Here is a 12,379-nt window from a genome sequence, read left to right as displayed (position 1 = left end):
TGTAAACTGCACTCCATAAAGCTAGTTTAAAACTTTCTTTTACATAAGACTGTAAGAATCTCCTTACAGTGTATATAATAGCTAGCAAGTTTTGGTATCCCAGTCTCCAAACTAATATGCATTTATTTCTGGATTAAATTCTGCAGAGGCAGTAGCCAACTAAACTGCCCCTCTCCCACCTTGTGAAGCCTTTCAGAGGATCCTGGAGGAACAGATTGTCATTTTGTCTTCAGACTTGTTCACCATCTAACCTCTCTAGACTGCCAAATGGTGAGTGTTCAATGTGATGCTGGTTGTCACTGCCTGAAAATCAGAGTTAAGCAAAGAACTTTTTTTCAAGGGCAGTACGTAATAGTTTTTAGATGATAATGATTTTCAATTACTTTTGTGGTTTTGTCCTTATAAGTTGGGTGAGAATCAGTGACCTAAAAGTGAAAGGCTCTAACTTTTGTGACACATCCCCTAAGTATCTGGTCCCCTCCATTAGAACTTAAACAGGGGCACCTGGGTGGCTCAGTCAGTTGAATGTCTGACTTTCAGCTCAGGTCATGATCCCATGCTTCATGAGTTTGAGCCCTGGGTCAAAGCCCTGGGTTGGGCTCTATGCTGTCATCACATAGCCTGGAGCCTGCTTCAGGTTCTGTGTCTCCCTCTCTCTCTCTACCCCTCCCCTGCCCGTGCTCTGTCTCTCTGTCTCTTAAAAGTAATGTATACATAGATATATGCATATATACATACATAATATATATGTATATATTAAAAAAAAAGAACCTAAACAATTTTCCTTGGTCTCAGACTTATCCAAGCAAAATGGCAGTTTTTATTTCACTCAAGTTACAGGCTTCCTTTAGGCCTTTATATTATATCTCTAGTGATTATTTTATATATTTGGAATTTTCAGTACTTCTCAATTGTTCCTTATTTGAAAATTTTGCAAACTTTTTAGGCATAAAATCTTGTAAGAAAGGATCAGATACCTGAGTTCATCATACTGGACTTATTCTGAAAGAAGACTATAGTGGTTCTTTACAATAATAGCTAATAATAATAACACACTGCTTTCCACAGTCTAGACACTTTTAACCATTATATGGTGGTGGTGGTGGTGGTGGTGTGTGTAAAACCCTTAGTTAACCCTATGATGAAGGTACTTAAAGATGAAGAAAATTGTTTAAGGTAATGCAGCTAGTAAGACTCAGGATTTGAATCCAAATACAGCTTTTACAGTCTGTAGTCAAACAGGATCTGAATCCAGATATACCTTTTGCAGTCTATAATTTTAAGAATTATTTTATCCTGCCTCTCAGAAAGATGAATATGAAGACAAATATGTAGAAGAGTTTTTTTTTTTTAAAGACTTTAAGACCAAAATTAGACAAAATTTAAAACACTGTGCATCTTGCCACTTTACCTGAATGAAACCCAGGTCCCTGGAAAACCTAACTAGTCCACAATAAAACAAAGAGCTAGGAAATAGGCAAAAAATAAAAAGTCTTTTTACATATAAAATTTAAATCACAAAAGCCCATGGATTACACCCTCATGCAGCTATCATTACTTATTATGGTGCCTTGAATCGTGGCTCCCCAAAATATATGTCCAGGTCCTAATCCCCAGAACCTGTGAAAGTTAACTTATTTGGGAAAAGGGTCTCTGCAGACATAATTAAGCTAAGGATCTTGAGATGAGGAGATCATCCTGGATTATCTACATTATCTGGTTCTTAAATCCAATGACAGTGTCCTTGGAAGAGATCTGCAGAGCAGACACAAGCAGAAGAGGTAAGTGGCCATGAGGGCAGAGATTGGAGTGACACAGACACAAGTCAAAGGTCAGTAGGCTCCAGAAGCTGAAACAGGCAAAAAATAGATTCTCCCCTAGAGCCTCCAGAGGAAATGTGGCCTTGCTGACAACTTGATTTCAGACTACCCATCTCCAAAACTATTAGAGAATATATTTTTGTTATTTAAATCACATGAGAGAAGAACTGCTTTAGGACATTAATTGGCTTATTTATATACCACCTATTCAACAAAGGAATTCAAGGTGGCTAATAAAAATACTTGCAATAAGTAAAACAATACTTGGAAAAAGCAAAAACAAAAAGAATAGAGAAAATCTATGACATTTGAGTTCAGACCTTGGTTCCCAAGTGCCTAGTAGCAAAACCAAAACGGGAAAGATATCAAGTGTTTATAATTCTATAACCTTTGGAGCACCTGGGTGGCTCAGTCAGTTAAGTGTCCATCTTCGGCTCAGGTCATGATCTTGCAGTTCCTGACTTGGAGCCCTGCATCAGGCTCTGTGCTGACAGCTCAGAGCCTGGAGCCTGCTTCAGATTCTGTGTCTCCTTCTCTCTTTGCCCCTCCCCTTCTCTCTCTCTCTCTCTCTCTCAAATAAATAAACAATAAATTAAAAAAAAAAAAATTCTATAAGCTCAAAATTGTGCCTTCTAGTTAGAAATGCCTCCATAAGTGATAGGAATTGAGAAACATTTTGAACCATATACTTGGAAACCAATTTTAGATAAATACGAAGGCCTTCCCAGATTTTTTGTGGACAACAGTATGATAAGACAAGGACACAGACTTAAGAGCCAAGCTGCCTGAGTTTGGATCTCAACTCTCCTGCTCACTAATATGTGATCATGGGAAGTCAATCTCTGTGTTTCAGTTTCTATTTCTACAGGGTGGGAATGATAATAGTATTTGCTTTCATATTGAAAGGATTAAATGACTTAATACATATAAGATATTTAAAACTGGACATAGCATATAATAATCACTTAATAAATGGTAACATTTCTGCACAAGCAATACTATAGCAAAGAAGAGTAATGTTTTTCATATACAATGCTCTCCAATAACCTAGATTAGTACAAAAGTAAGAAAGCGTTAAAATCTTGAGGATAGTTCACACATACAGGGGGAATAAATATAACATCACTGAAACCTGACTTGGAATGTGATGGACACTAACACTGAGTCGCACTTTTCAAAAGGAAGCCTCTGATCAGAGACCAATATGTTCCATACATCAGTGCTGGTAAACAAATGTCTGTGACCTATCCACAAACAAAAAATACAGAAATCAGGAAAACATGTTTAGAAAGTTCAATATCAGTTTGAAAAATATAATCATAAGAAATTGGGCTTTATATTTGGTATTTAAATTTTTTTTATTTCTTTAGAAAAATATTCTAGTTGTATTGTATGAAGCTTTCAATCCATGACTGATTACAGGGGAAAAAAAAGAAAAAAAACTTTCCTTTGATTAGCCTTGTGCTATATACAACCAGAACCATTCTCAGAAAATCCTTTATCTGTGCAAATGCCCCAATGGGTACATACTAGACACTCCCAAATTCTCAGTAAACAAAACAAAACAAAAACAGAATAGGAATTGGAACTGACTTGGAACATTTTAATGAAATTATACTTATTTTACATATTCAAAGTCAAAGCTAAATTATTCAAGTAGAGCCAATCTATTGAAACTGCATTGTAAAATAACCATGCCAAATTATTTAGAGACGAAAGACAAACTGTGAAGTATGAGAAAATTGACTAAAATAGGACCCTGTTATTTTTTTTTTTAGGTAGAAATGTCTTCAAAGTTGCATAGGTTGAGCCAACTGACAATAAAGAAATAGGCAATGGATGACTCAAAAAACTATAAAAAATGTCCATTTACTATACAAAATAATCTGGGTGCTTTACTACAAACCCAACCATGCTGTATTCTTCAGGACATGAAATTCTAACATTCATATGTTAATTTTTCACACTTTGGACTTTGAATACAGCCAAATTCTGGTCTCAGCTCTATCATTTATGAGCCATATGACCTTGGGCAAGTCACTTTTAGAAACTGTTTCATTTTCTATAATATAGATATAATAAAACTTGTCATTGGGAAGATATGACATTAAAACGACATCAAGACCATGACAAGAAGGATAGCAGACCAGGGTAACTCAGTTAATTCAGACGGGAGGAGGCAGAGTTGTGCTATTGTGGCTGTGTCTAATGAAAGTCAGGGCAGGTAATCTTACCCAACTCTGCCTTCACTCCAGTAGGATTTAGTGCAATGCTGTAATTGCCCCCACTTAAAAGACAAAGAGCTCTGATAATTTTGAGGTGAGTGAGTTGTAATTATAATGGATTGTAATGCTTTAGAATACTGCTTCTGTTAAAATTGATGACAATCATCTTAAAAATGAACTTTTGCAATATTATATTTCTAAATCCCATATTGCCTATACTGTGTTTTTACTCGAGAGAATTACCTTTAAAACTACACTATTGGAGAAAAAAGGAAGCTAACCTAAATAAAATTCAGAAAATATTGTTTTGACTAGATTCTTGAAGGCTAAAAACAAAAAGAATTGTACATAAACACTATATTCTAGTTGATAAATTTATTTTTCACAGCAGTATGGACTAAGTATTCTAAAGCTACTCTGCATGTATACTGCAATTGGTTGAGCAAATAAGTAAATAAATTATAGATAATGGGAGCCGGATCTCATTCTGTCAGAGATAGAAGCTACAAATAAGCAATGGGGGAAGGGGAGAATAAACCCTGTGGTTCTGAAGTTAAAGTCAGAGATAGTGAAATGAACTCACCTACCCCCTCAAACACACACACACACACACACACACACACACACACACACACACACACACAGATATTTTTAACATGTATACACATGGATTTGTATTACACATATATTTCTTAGCTCTGTCTGCTGAGAGGACATGAAAGCAATAACATCACAGTAACAACAAGCATACCCAGCACCGAGATCTTAGATTCTGAAAACCATTCTCCAACAAAAAGAACCAGGGGTCCTTGGATAAATGGCTGATTCTAGGGCTGGATAGAAAAATCCAAGATAAACCTAGAGAATTTAATAGGACCAGAAGGAGAGTGTTAAAAAGGAGAAGAAAAAGAAGAAAGATGAGGTGGTGGAGGAAGAGGAGGAGGAGACTATGGGATCATGTCAAAAGGGCCCAAGGAGCAGGGTGCCTGGATGGCTCAGTCAATTAAGCATCCAATTCTTGATTTTGGCTTCGGTCAAGATCTCACAGTCATGATCTCACGGTTCACGAAATTGAACCCTGCATCAAGCTCTGCACTGAGCATGGAGCCGCTTAAGATTCTTTCCCTCCCTCTCCCTCTGCCCCACTCCTGCTTGTGCTCTCTCTTTCTCTTTCTCTCTCTCTCTCAAAAAAATACAAATTTAAAAAATAATTTTAAACAATAAAAGGACACAGAAACCAATTTGAGAAAGTTTCTCAAATAGTCAAAGCAGGATCCATTGAGCAGCAAAATAAATATTTAGTATTGGACTGTTAGTAGCATAAGCATACCTCATTTTATTGTACTTCACTTTGTCACACTTCACAGATACTGCATTCTTTGCAGATTGAAAGTCTGTGGCAATCCTGCATCAAGCTAGTTTATTGGCAACATTTTTCTAACAGCATTTGCTCACTTTGTGGCTCTGTGTCACATTTTGGTAATTCTCACAATATTTCAAACTTTTTTTATGATTAATATATTTGTTATGGTGATCTTTGATCAATGGTCTTTGATGTTACTATTATAATTGTTTTGGGGTGCCATGAACCACACCCATATAAAATGGTGAACTTAACAGATAAATGTGTGTGTTCTGTTTTCTCCATTAACTGGCCATTCCTTATCTGTCTGTCTCTCTTCAGGCCTCTTTATTTCTTGAGACACAACAATATTGAAATTAGGCCAATTAATAGTTCTACAAATGGCCTCTAAGTGTTCAATTGAAAGGAAGAGTCACATGTCTCTCACTTTAAATCAAAAGCTTGAAATGGTGGGGCGCCCGGGTGGCGCAGTCGGTTAAGCGTCCGACTTCAGCCAGGTCACAATCTCGCGGTCCGGGAGTTGGAGTCCCGCGTCAGGCTCTGGGCTGATGGCTCAGAGCCTGGAGCCTGTTTCCGATTCTGTGTCTCCCTCTCTCTCTGCCCCTCCCTCGTTCATGCTCTGTCTCTCTCTGTCCCAAAAATAAAAATAAATGTTGAAAAAAAAAATTAAAAAAAAAAAGCTTGAAATGGTTAAGCATAGTAGGGAAGGCATGTCAAAAGCTGAGCTAAGCCAAAAGTTAGGTATCTTGTGACAAATAGCCAATTTGTGAATGCAAAGAAAAGGTTCTTGGAGGAAATGTAAAGTGATACCCCAGTGAACACACAAATGATAAGAAAGTGAAACAAATAGCCTATTGCTTATATGGTGACTGTTTTAGTGGTCTGGATAGATCAAACCAGTCACAGTGTTCCCATAAGCCAAATCCTAATCTAGAGCAAGGTCCTAACTTTCTTTAACATTATAAGAGCTGAGAGAGGTAAGAAAGCTGCAGAAGGAAAGTTTGAAGCTACCAGAGGCAGGTTCCTGAAGTTTAAGAAAAGGACCTGTTTCCTTAACATCAAAGTACAAGGTGAAGCAGCAAGTGCTAACATAGAAACTGCAGCAAATCATCCAGAAGATCCAGGTACAATAATTAATGAAGGTGGCTACAGTAAACAATAGATTTTCAGTGTATTGAAAAAGATGCTTCTGGTGGAAAAAGATGTCATCTAGGTCTTTCATAGCTAGAGAGAAGTCAATGCCTGGCTTCATATCTTCAAAGGAGAGGCTGACTTCCTTGTTAGGGAGCTAAATGTAGCTGGTGACTTGAAGTTGAAGCCAATGCTCATTTATCATTCTGAAAATCATAGGGTTCTTAAGAATTATGCTAAGTCTATTGTGATTATGATGTATAAAAGGAAAAAACAAAGCTTGGATGACAGCACATCTCTTTATGACATGATTTACTAAATATTTTACGCCTACTATTGAGTCCTATTGCTCAGAAAAAAAAAAAAAAAAAAGAAAGAAAAAAAAAGAAAACTATTCCTCTCAAAATATTACTCCTTATCAACAATGCATCTGGTCATCTAAGAGCTCTGATGGAGATGTACAAGGAGATTAATGTTGATTTCATGCCTGCCAATATAAGATCTATTCATGCTTCCAACCCATGGATCAAGGAGTAATTTTGACTTTCAAATCTTACTATTTAAGAGGTGCATTTTTATAAGGCTATCACTGACATAGATAATGATTCTTCTGATGGATCTGGGAAAAATCAGTTGGAAACTTTAGGGAAAGGATTCACCATTCTAAATGCCATTAAGAACATTTGTGACTCAATGGAAAAGGTCAAAATGTCAGCATTAAAAGAAATTGATGCCAATCTTCATGGATGACTTTGAAGGTTCAAGTCTTCAGTGAAAAGAGGTAATCACAGATGTGGTGGAAATGACAAGAGAATTAGAATTAGAAGTGGAGCCTGAAAATGTGATTGAGTTGCTGCAATCTTACGATAAAACTTGAACAGATGAGGAATTGCTTCTCATAAATGAACAAAGAAAGTGGTTTCTTCAAATATAATCTACTCCTGGTGAGATAATTTGAAGATTATTGAAATGACAACAAAGGATTTAGAATATTAAATAATCTTAGTTGATATAGCAATAACAGGGTTTGAGGGTTGACTCCAATTTTACAATAAATTCTATTGTGGGGAAAATGCTATCAAACAACATCAATGCCACAGAGAAATTGTTCATGAAAAGAAGAGTCAATGCTGCAAAATTTGTCTTATTTTAGGAAGCTGCCACAGCCACCCCAACCTTAAGTAACCACCACCCTGATCAGTCAGTAACCATCAATATCAAAGCAAGACCCACCAACAGTAAAAAGACTACAACTTACTGAAAATTCACATGATGGTTAACATTTTTTAGCAATAAAGTATTTTTGAATTGTCACAGACTTTTTTTTAGCTATAATTCTATTGCACACCTAATAGACTACAGCATAGTGTAAACATAACTTTCGTATGCATTGGGAAACCAAAAAATTCAGTGGACTCACTTTATTGTGATATTGCTTTATTGCAGGAACTAAACCTGCAATATCTGTGAGCTATGCCTGTAATAGTATTTATAACTCAAAGACCAAAGTAAATATTCACAAGTACATCATAATATACATAATTTATTGACAAAATAATGAGGGAGAAAGGAAAGTGCTTCCTTCAGAAAAATTCTAAATAATTTATTCTCCCTCCAAGAGGTGGAGCTTAATTTTCTTCCGCTGGAATGTGTGCTAGACTTTGTTACTTGCTTCAAAATAATAGGCTATGAAATGAGAAAAACAGGAACTTTACAGTGCAGAAACTTGTCAGATTCCACCTTAAGTGAAAAAAATTGACACCACTGGTGATAAGACCTGTTATGATATAACCCTTGATAGGGTTTGATAAGAAGCACATTTCACTTCTGATATTCTTCCAAAAAATTTTTAGAACTTCTGATAAGTAAATATCAGATAAAACTGAATCAACGATGGTCTCCAAACACCTTATGAATATTCTTAAAAATTATGAAGGATGTAGGGCACCTGGGTGGCTCAGTTGGTTAAATGCCAGACTTCAGCTCAGGTCATGATCTCACAGTTTGTGAGTTCAAGCCTCATGTTGGTCTCTGTGCCGACAGCTAGGAACCTGGAGCCTGCTTCAGATTCTGTGTCTCCCTCTCTGTCTCTGCCCCTCCCCTTCTTGCTCTCTGTCTGTCTCTCTCTCTCAAAAATAAATAAACATTAAAAAAAATATGAAGGATGTGAAGAGGAAGGAAAGACTATGATACTGTCACCAGCTGAAGAAGGCTAAGGATACATGATGACTGAAATTTAAGTGGTATCCTAGCTCTCTTGATTCAAACTATACTACAAAGCTATATTAATAAAAACAGTATTGTACTTGCTCAAAAACAGATACGTAGATCAATGGAACAGAATAAAGAGCCCAGAAATAAACCCATGCTATATGATCAACCAATCTATGAAAAAGGAGACAAGAACATACAAAGGGTAAAATACAGTCTCTTCAATAAAGTATATTGGGAAAATTAGACAGCTACATGCCAAAGATTGAAACTAGACCACTTTCTTACACCATGTACAAAAATAAACTCATAATGGATTAGTGAAAGACCTTAATGTAAGACCGGAAACTATAAAACTCCTAGGATGAAACATAGGCAATAGATTCTTTGGCATTTGTCCTGTCAATATTGTTTTGGATATGCCTCCTCAGGCAAGAGGAAAAAAAAAAAGAAAACACAAATAAATGGGACTACATCAAACTGAAAAGCTTTACACATTGACAGAAACCATCAACAAAACAAAAAAGACAACCTAATGAATGGGAGAAGATACTTGCAAATGATGTATCTAATAAGGAGTTGTTACTGAAAATATAAAAAGAATTCATACAACTCAATAACAGAAACAGCAGCAGCAGCAACAACAACAATAATGAGCCTGATTAACAAATAGAGGACCTGAATAGACATTTTTCCAAAAAAGACACACAGATGGCCAACAGGAATGTGAAAAGATGTTCCATATCGATAGTCATCAGAGAAACCCAAATCAAAACCAAAATGAGATACTACTTCACACATGTCACAATGGCCGTTATCAAAAAGATAAGAAATAATAGGTATTGGTGAGGATGTGGATAAAAGGGAACCCTTGTGCACTATTGTGAGAATGTAAATTGGTACAGCCAATATGGAAAACAGTATGGAGATTCCTCAAAAATTTATAGCAATCCAGCAATTCCATTTCTGGGTATTTATCTGAAAAAAAGAAAAGAAAAAGAAAACACTAGTTTGAAAAGATATGTATACCCCTATGTTCACTGCAGCATTGTTGACAATAGCCAAGATATGGAAGTAATGTGTGCCCATCGATAGATGAATGGCTAAAGACATTGTGGTATATATATGTGTGGTATATATATATATATATATATATATATATATATATATATATATACACACACACACACAATTGAATATTACTCAGCCATAAAAACGAATGAAATCTTGCCATTTATGAAAATGTGGTTGGATTTAGAGGCTATTGTGCTAAGTGAAATAACCTAGAGAAAGACAAATAACATATAATTTTGCTTATATGTGTAATCTAAAAAACAAAACAAATATACCAGCAAAACAAAACAGAAACAGATTCATAGATACAGAAAATAAACTAGTGATTGCCAAAGGGGAGATCGGTGGAGGCATGAACAAAATAGGTGAAGGGATTAAGAAGAACAAACTTCTAATTATAAAATAACTTAGTTATAAAATAAATAAGTCACAGGGATATAATGTACAGCAGAGAGAATATAGTCAATAATTTGCAATAACTTTGTGTGGTGTGGCAACAGATAGTAACTAGACCTATAATGATAATCATTTCATAATGTATAAAAATATCATCACTATTTTTTACACCTAAAACTAATGTGATATTGTATGTCAATTTAATTCAATTTAAAAATAAATAAAGATTAATGAAAAAAATATATAGTTCTGACATATAAAAATTTGTGTTTGACATTAATTAGAAGTTCATACACACATATATATGTACATACATACAGTTAAACTGATATCTCCTGGAATGGATCATGGAATTTAAGAATGTGAAATATTAACAAAATCTACAAGTTAGTTAATAGCATTGTACCAGTGTTAATTTCTTGGTTTTAATACATATGTTTGTATAAGATGTTAGCACTGAGAAACTTTCATGAAGGTATATGATAACTCTTTATACTGTCTTTACAATTTTTCCATAAATCAGAAACTATTCCAAAATAATTCCCCTTTAATCTATAATATCTACATTTCTAAAATCTTAACATTTGTTAATTTTGGAGAGAAAATACATACAGGTTTCAAAAACTATTGTCGTATTTATTTTTCTGTAATTTTATTTTTTCTAAAAGAAAAATACTGCAATATTAATTTTCCCCCTTTCATTCAATGATCTTTAGTGCTTACACAACCTTAGTTAACATTACATAAAAATATATAATAATGTTTTAATAACATCATAATAAAAATTCTGACTCTAGTGAATTAAGTGTAATGGATTTTTGGAGCCTCTATTAACTCTGAGTTTACAAGACTGCTGCTTAGTTATCTAGTGGCATAGTGTTCTGAGAAATTTAAAGGAACTGCTACAAGTGCCTAATTAATCCTTACAAAGTTGAGATAATCTGATTCATTAAAAGAACAATGTGTGCCTGGTACTGAACTAGAAATTTTTAATTACCATTTTGTACTTTGCTGATAACTTGATCTTCAGTGAAAAAAAGTGACTGTCTCTAGGTGACGTATCAAAAAGTTTAAAGCACAAAACTTCAGGAAATATAAGAAATCTCGGATAAATGACCTAGATTTTCCGAATATATTTTTCTCATTTTGAAGTCATTTTCCTTACACTGTATGATTCTTAGGACAATTTTAATAGAACCCCTCTTTCTAACACAAAATTTTCATAACATTGAGTCACTTAAGCATTGAATACCTTGAAGTTGCTTTCTAATTTAATTCTTCCACTATTTGCTTCCATCTATTTTCTTCTAATGTTAAATGTATCCTATTTTCAAGATTTTTTTTTTAATTTTTTTTTAACGTTTATTTATTTTTGAGACAGAGAGAGACAGAGCATGAACGGGGGAGGGTCAGAGAGAGGGAGACACAGAATCTGAAACAGGCTCTAGGCTCTGAGCTGTCAGCACAGAGCCCGATGAGGGGCTCGAACTCACAGACTGAGAGATCATGACCTGAGCCGAAGTCGGACGCTTAACCGACTGAGCCACCCAGGCGCCCCAAGATTTTCTTTTTTATTAGCAGTTGTAGTAATCCCTTTTAAACTTAAAAAGACTCACAGTGTTCCAAGATATTACAGTGAAACAAAAGTTAGTTACTTGATAGTAGATTTAATACTAGGGATTTTTTTAAACAAACATCTGTCTTTACATAAAATTAATAATCTACATGTGAATTTACCTATATCAAAACATCTTTTGAGAACTTTTTCAGAGATAATTAATCTTGTAGATATCTTTGCATTACTTCCCTTCATGAACACCTCCTAAATTAACTTTCATGTGGAAAAGTAACAATTTCTAGGCCAATCATATTAAATTATTTCATGAGAGAGTTTATCATTTCACCTGATTCAATATTCTACTACTTATACTTTTGATCTAAAACCTGTTTGACAGATAAAAGTTGAAACTCTTCCTTAGTGGGATGAGGTTAGAAAATTCTTTAAGATCTAAGAATAGTTCTAATATAAAAGGATTGAAGGGGGGCCTGGGTGGCTCAGTAGGTTAAGCATCTGACTTCAGCTCAGGTCATAATCTTGCAGTCTGTGAGTTTGAGTCCTATGTCAGGCTCTGTGCTGACAGCTCAGAGCCTGGAGCCTG

At 35.0% G+C, this 12,379-nt stretch overlaps 1 long non-coding RNA gene across 1 annotated transcript in view; it reads left to right on the top strand.

Annotated features, from left to right (window-relative positions):
• Nucleotides 1-12,379, top strand: part of LOC147577526 (uncharacterized) — a 60,346-nt gene that overhangs the window by 2,894 nt on the left and 45,073 nt on the right. The window contains exon 2 of the long non-coding RNA XR_015240369.1: nucleotides 147-274. This is a non-coding gene — a long non-coding RNA (uncharacterized LOC147577526). The remainder of the gene's footprint in view (nucleotides 1-146; nucleotides 275-12,379) is intronic.

Source organism: Puma concolor, chromosome C2 (assembly GCF_028749965.1).
Source record: "Puma concolor isolate L17-30 chromosome C2, mPumCon1.1.hap2, whole genome shotgun sequence".
Taxonomy (NCBI): Eukaryota; Metazoa; Chordata; class Mammalia; order Carnivora; family Felidae; genus Puma; species Puma concolor.
The sequence above is the reverse complement of the archived record's forward strand: the minus strand, read 5'-3'. Positions and strand labels throughout refer to the sequence as shown.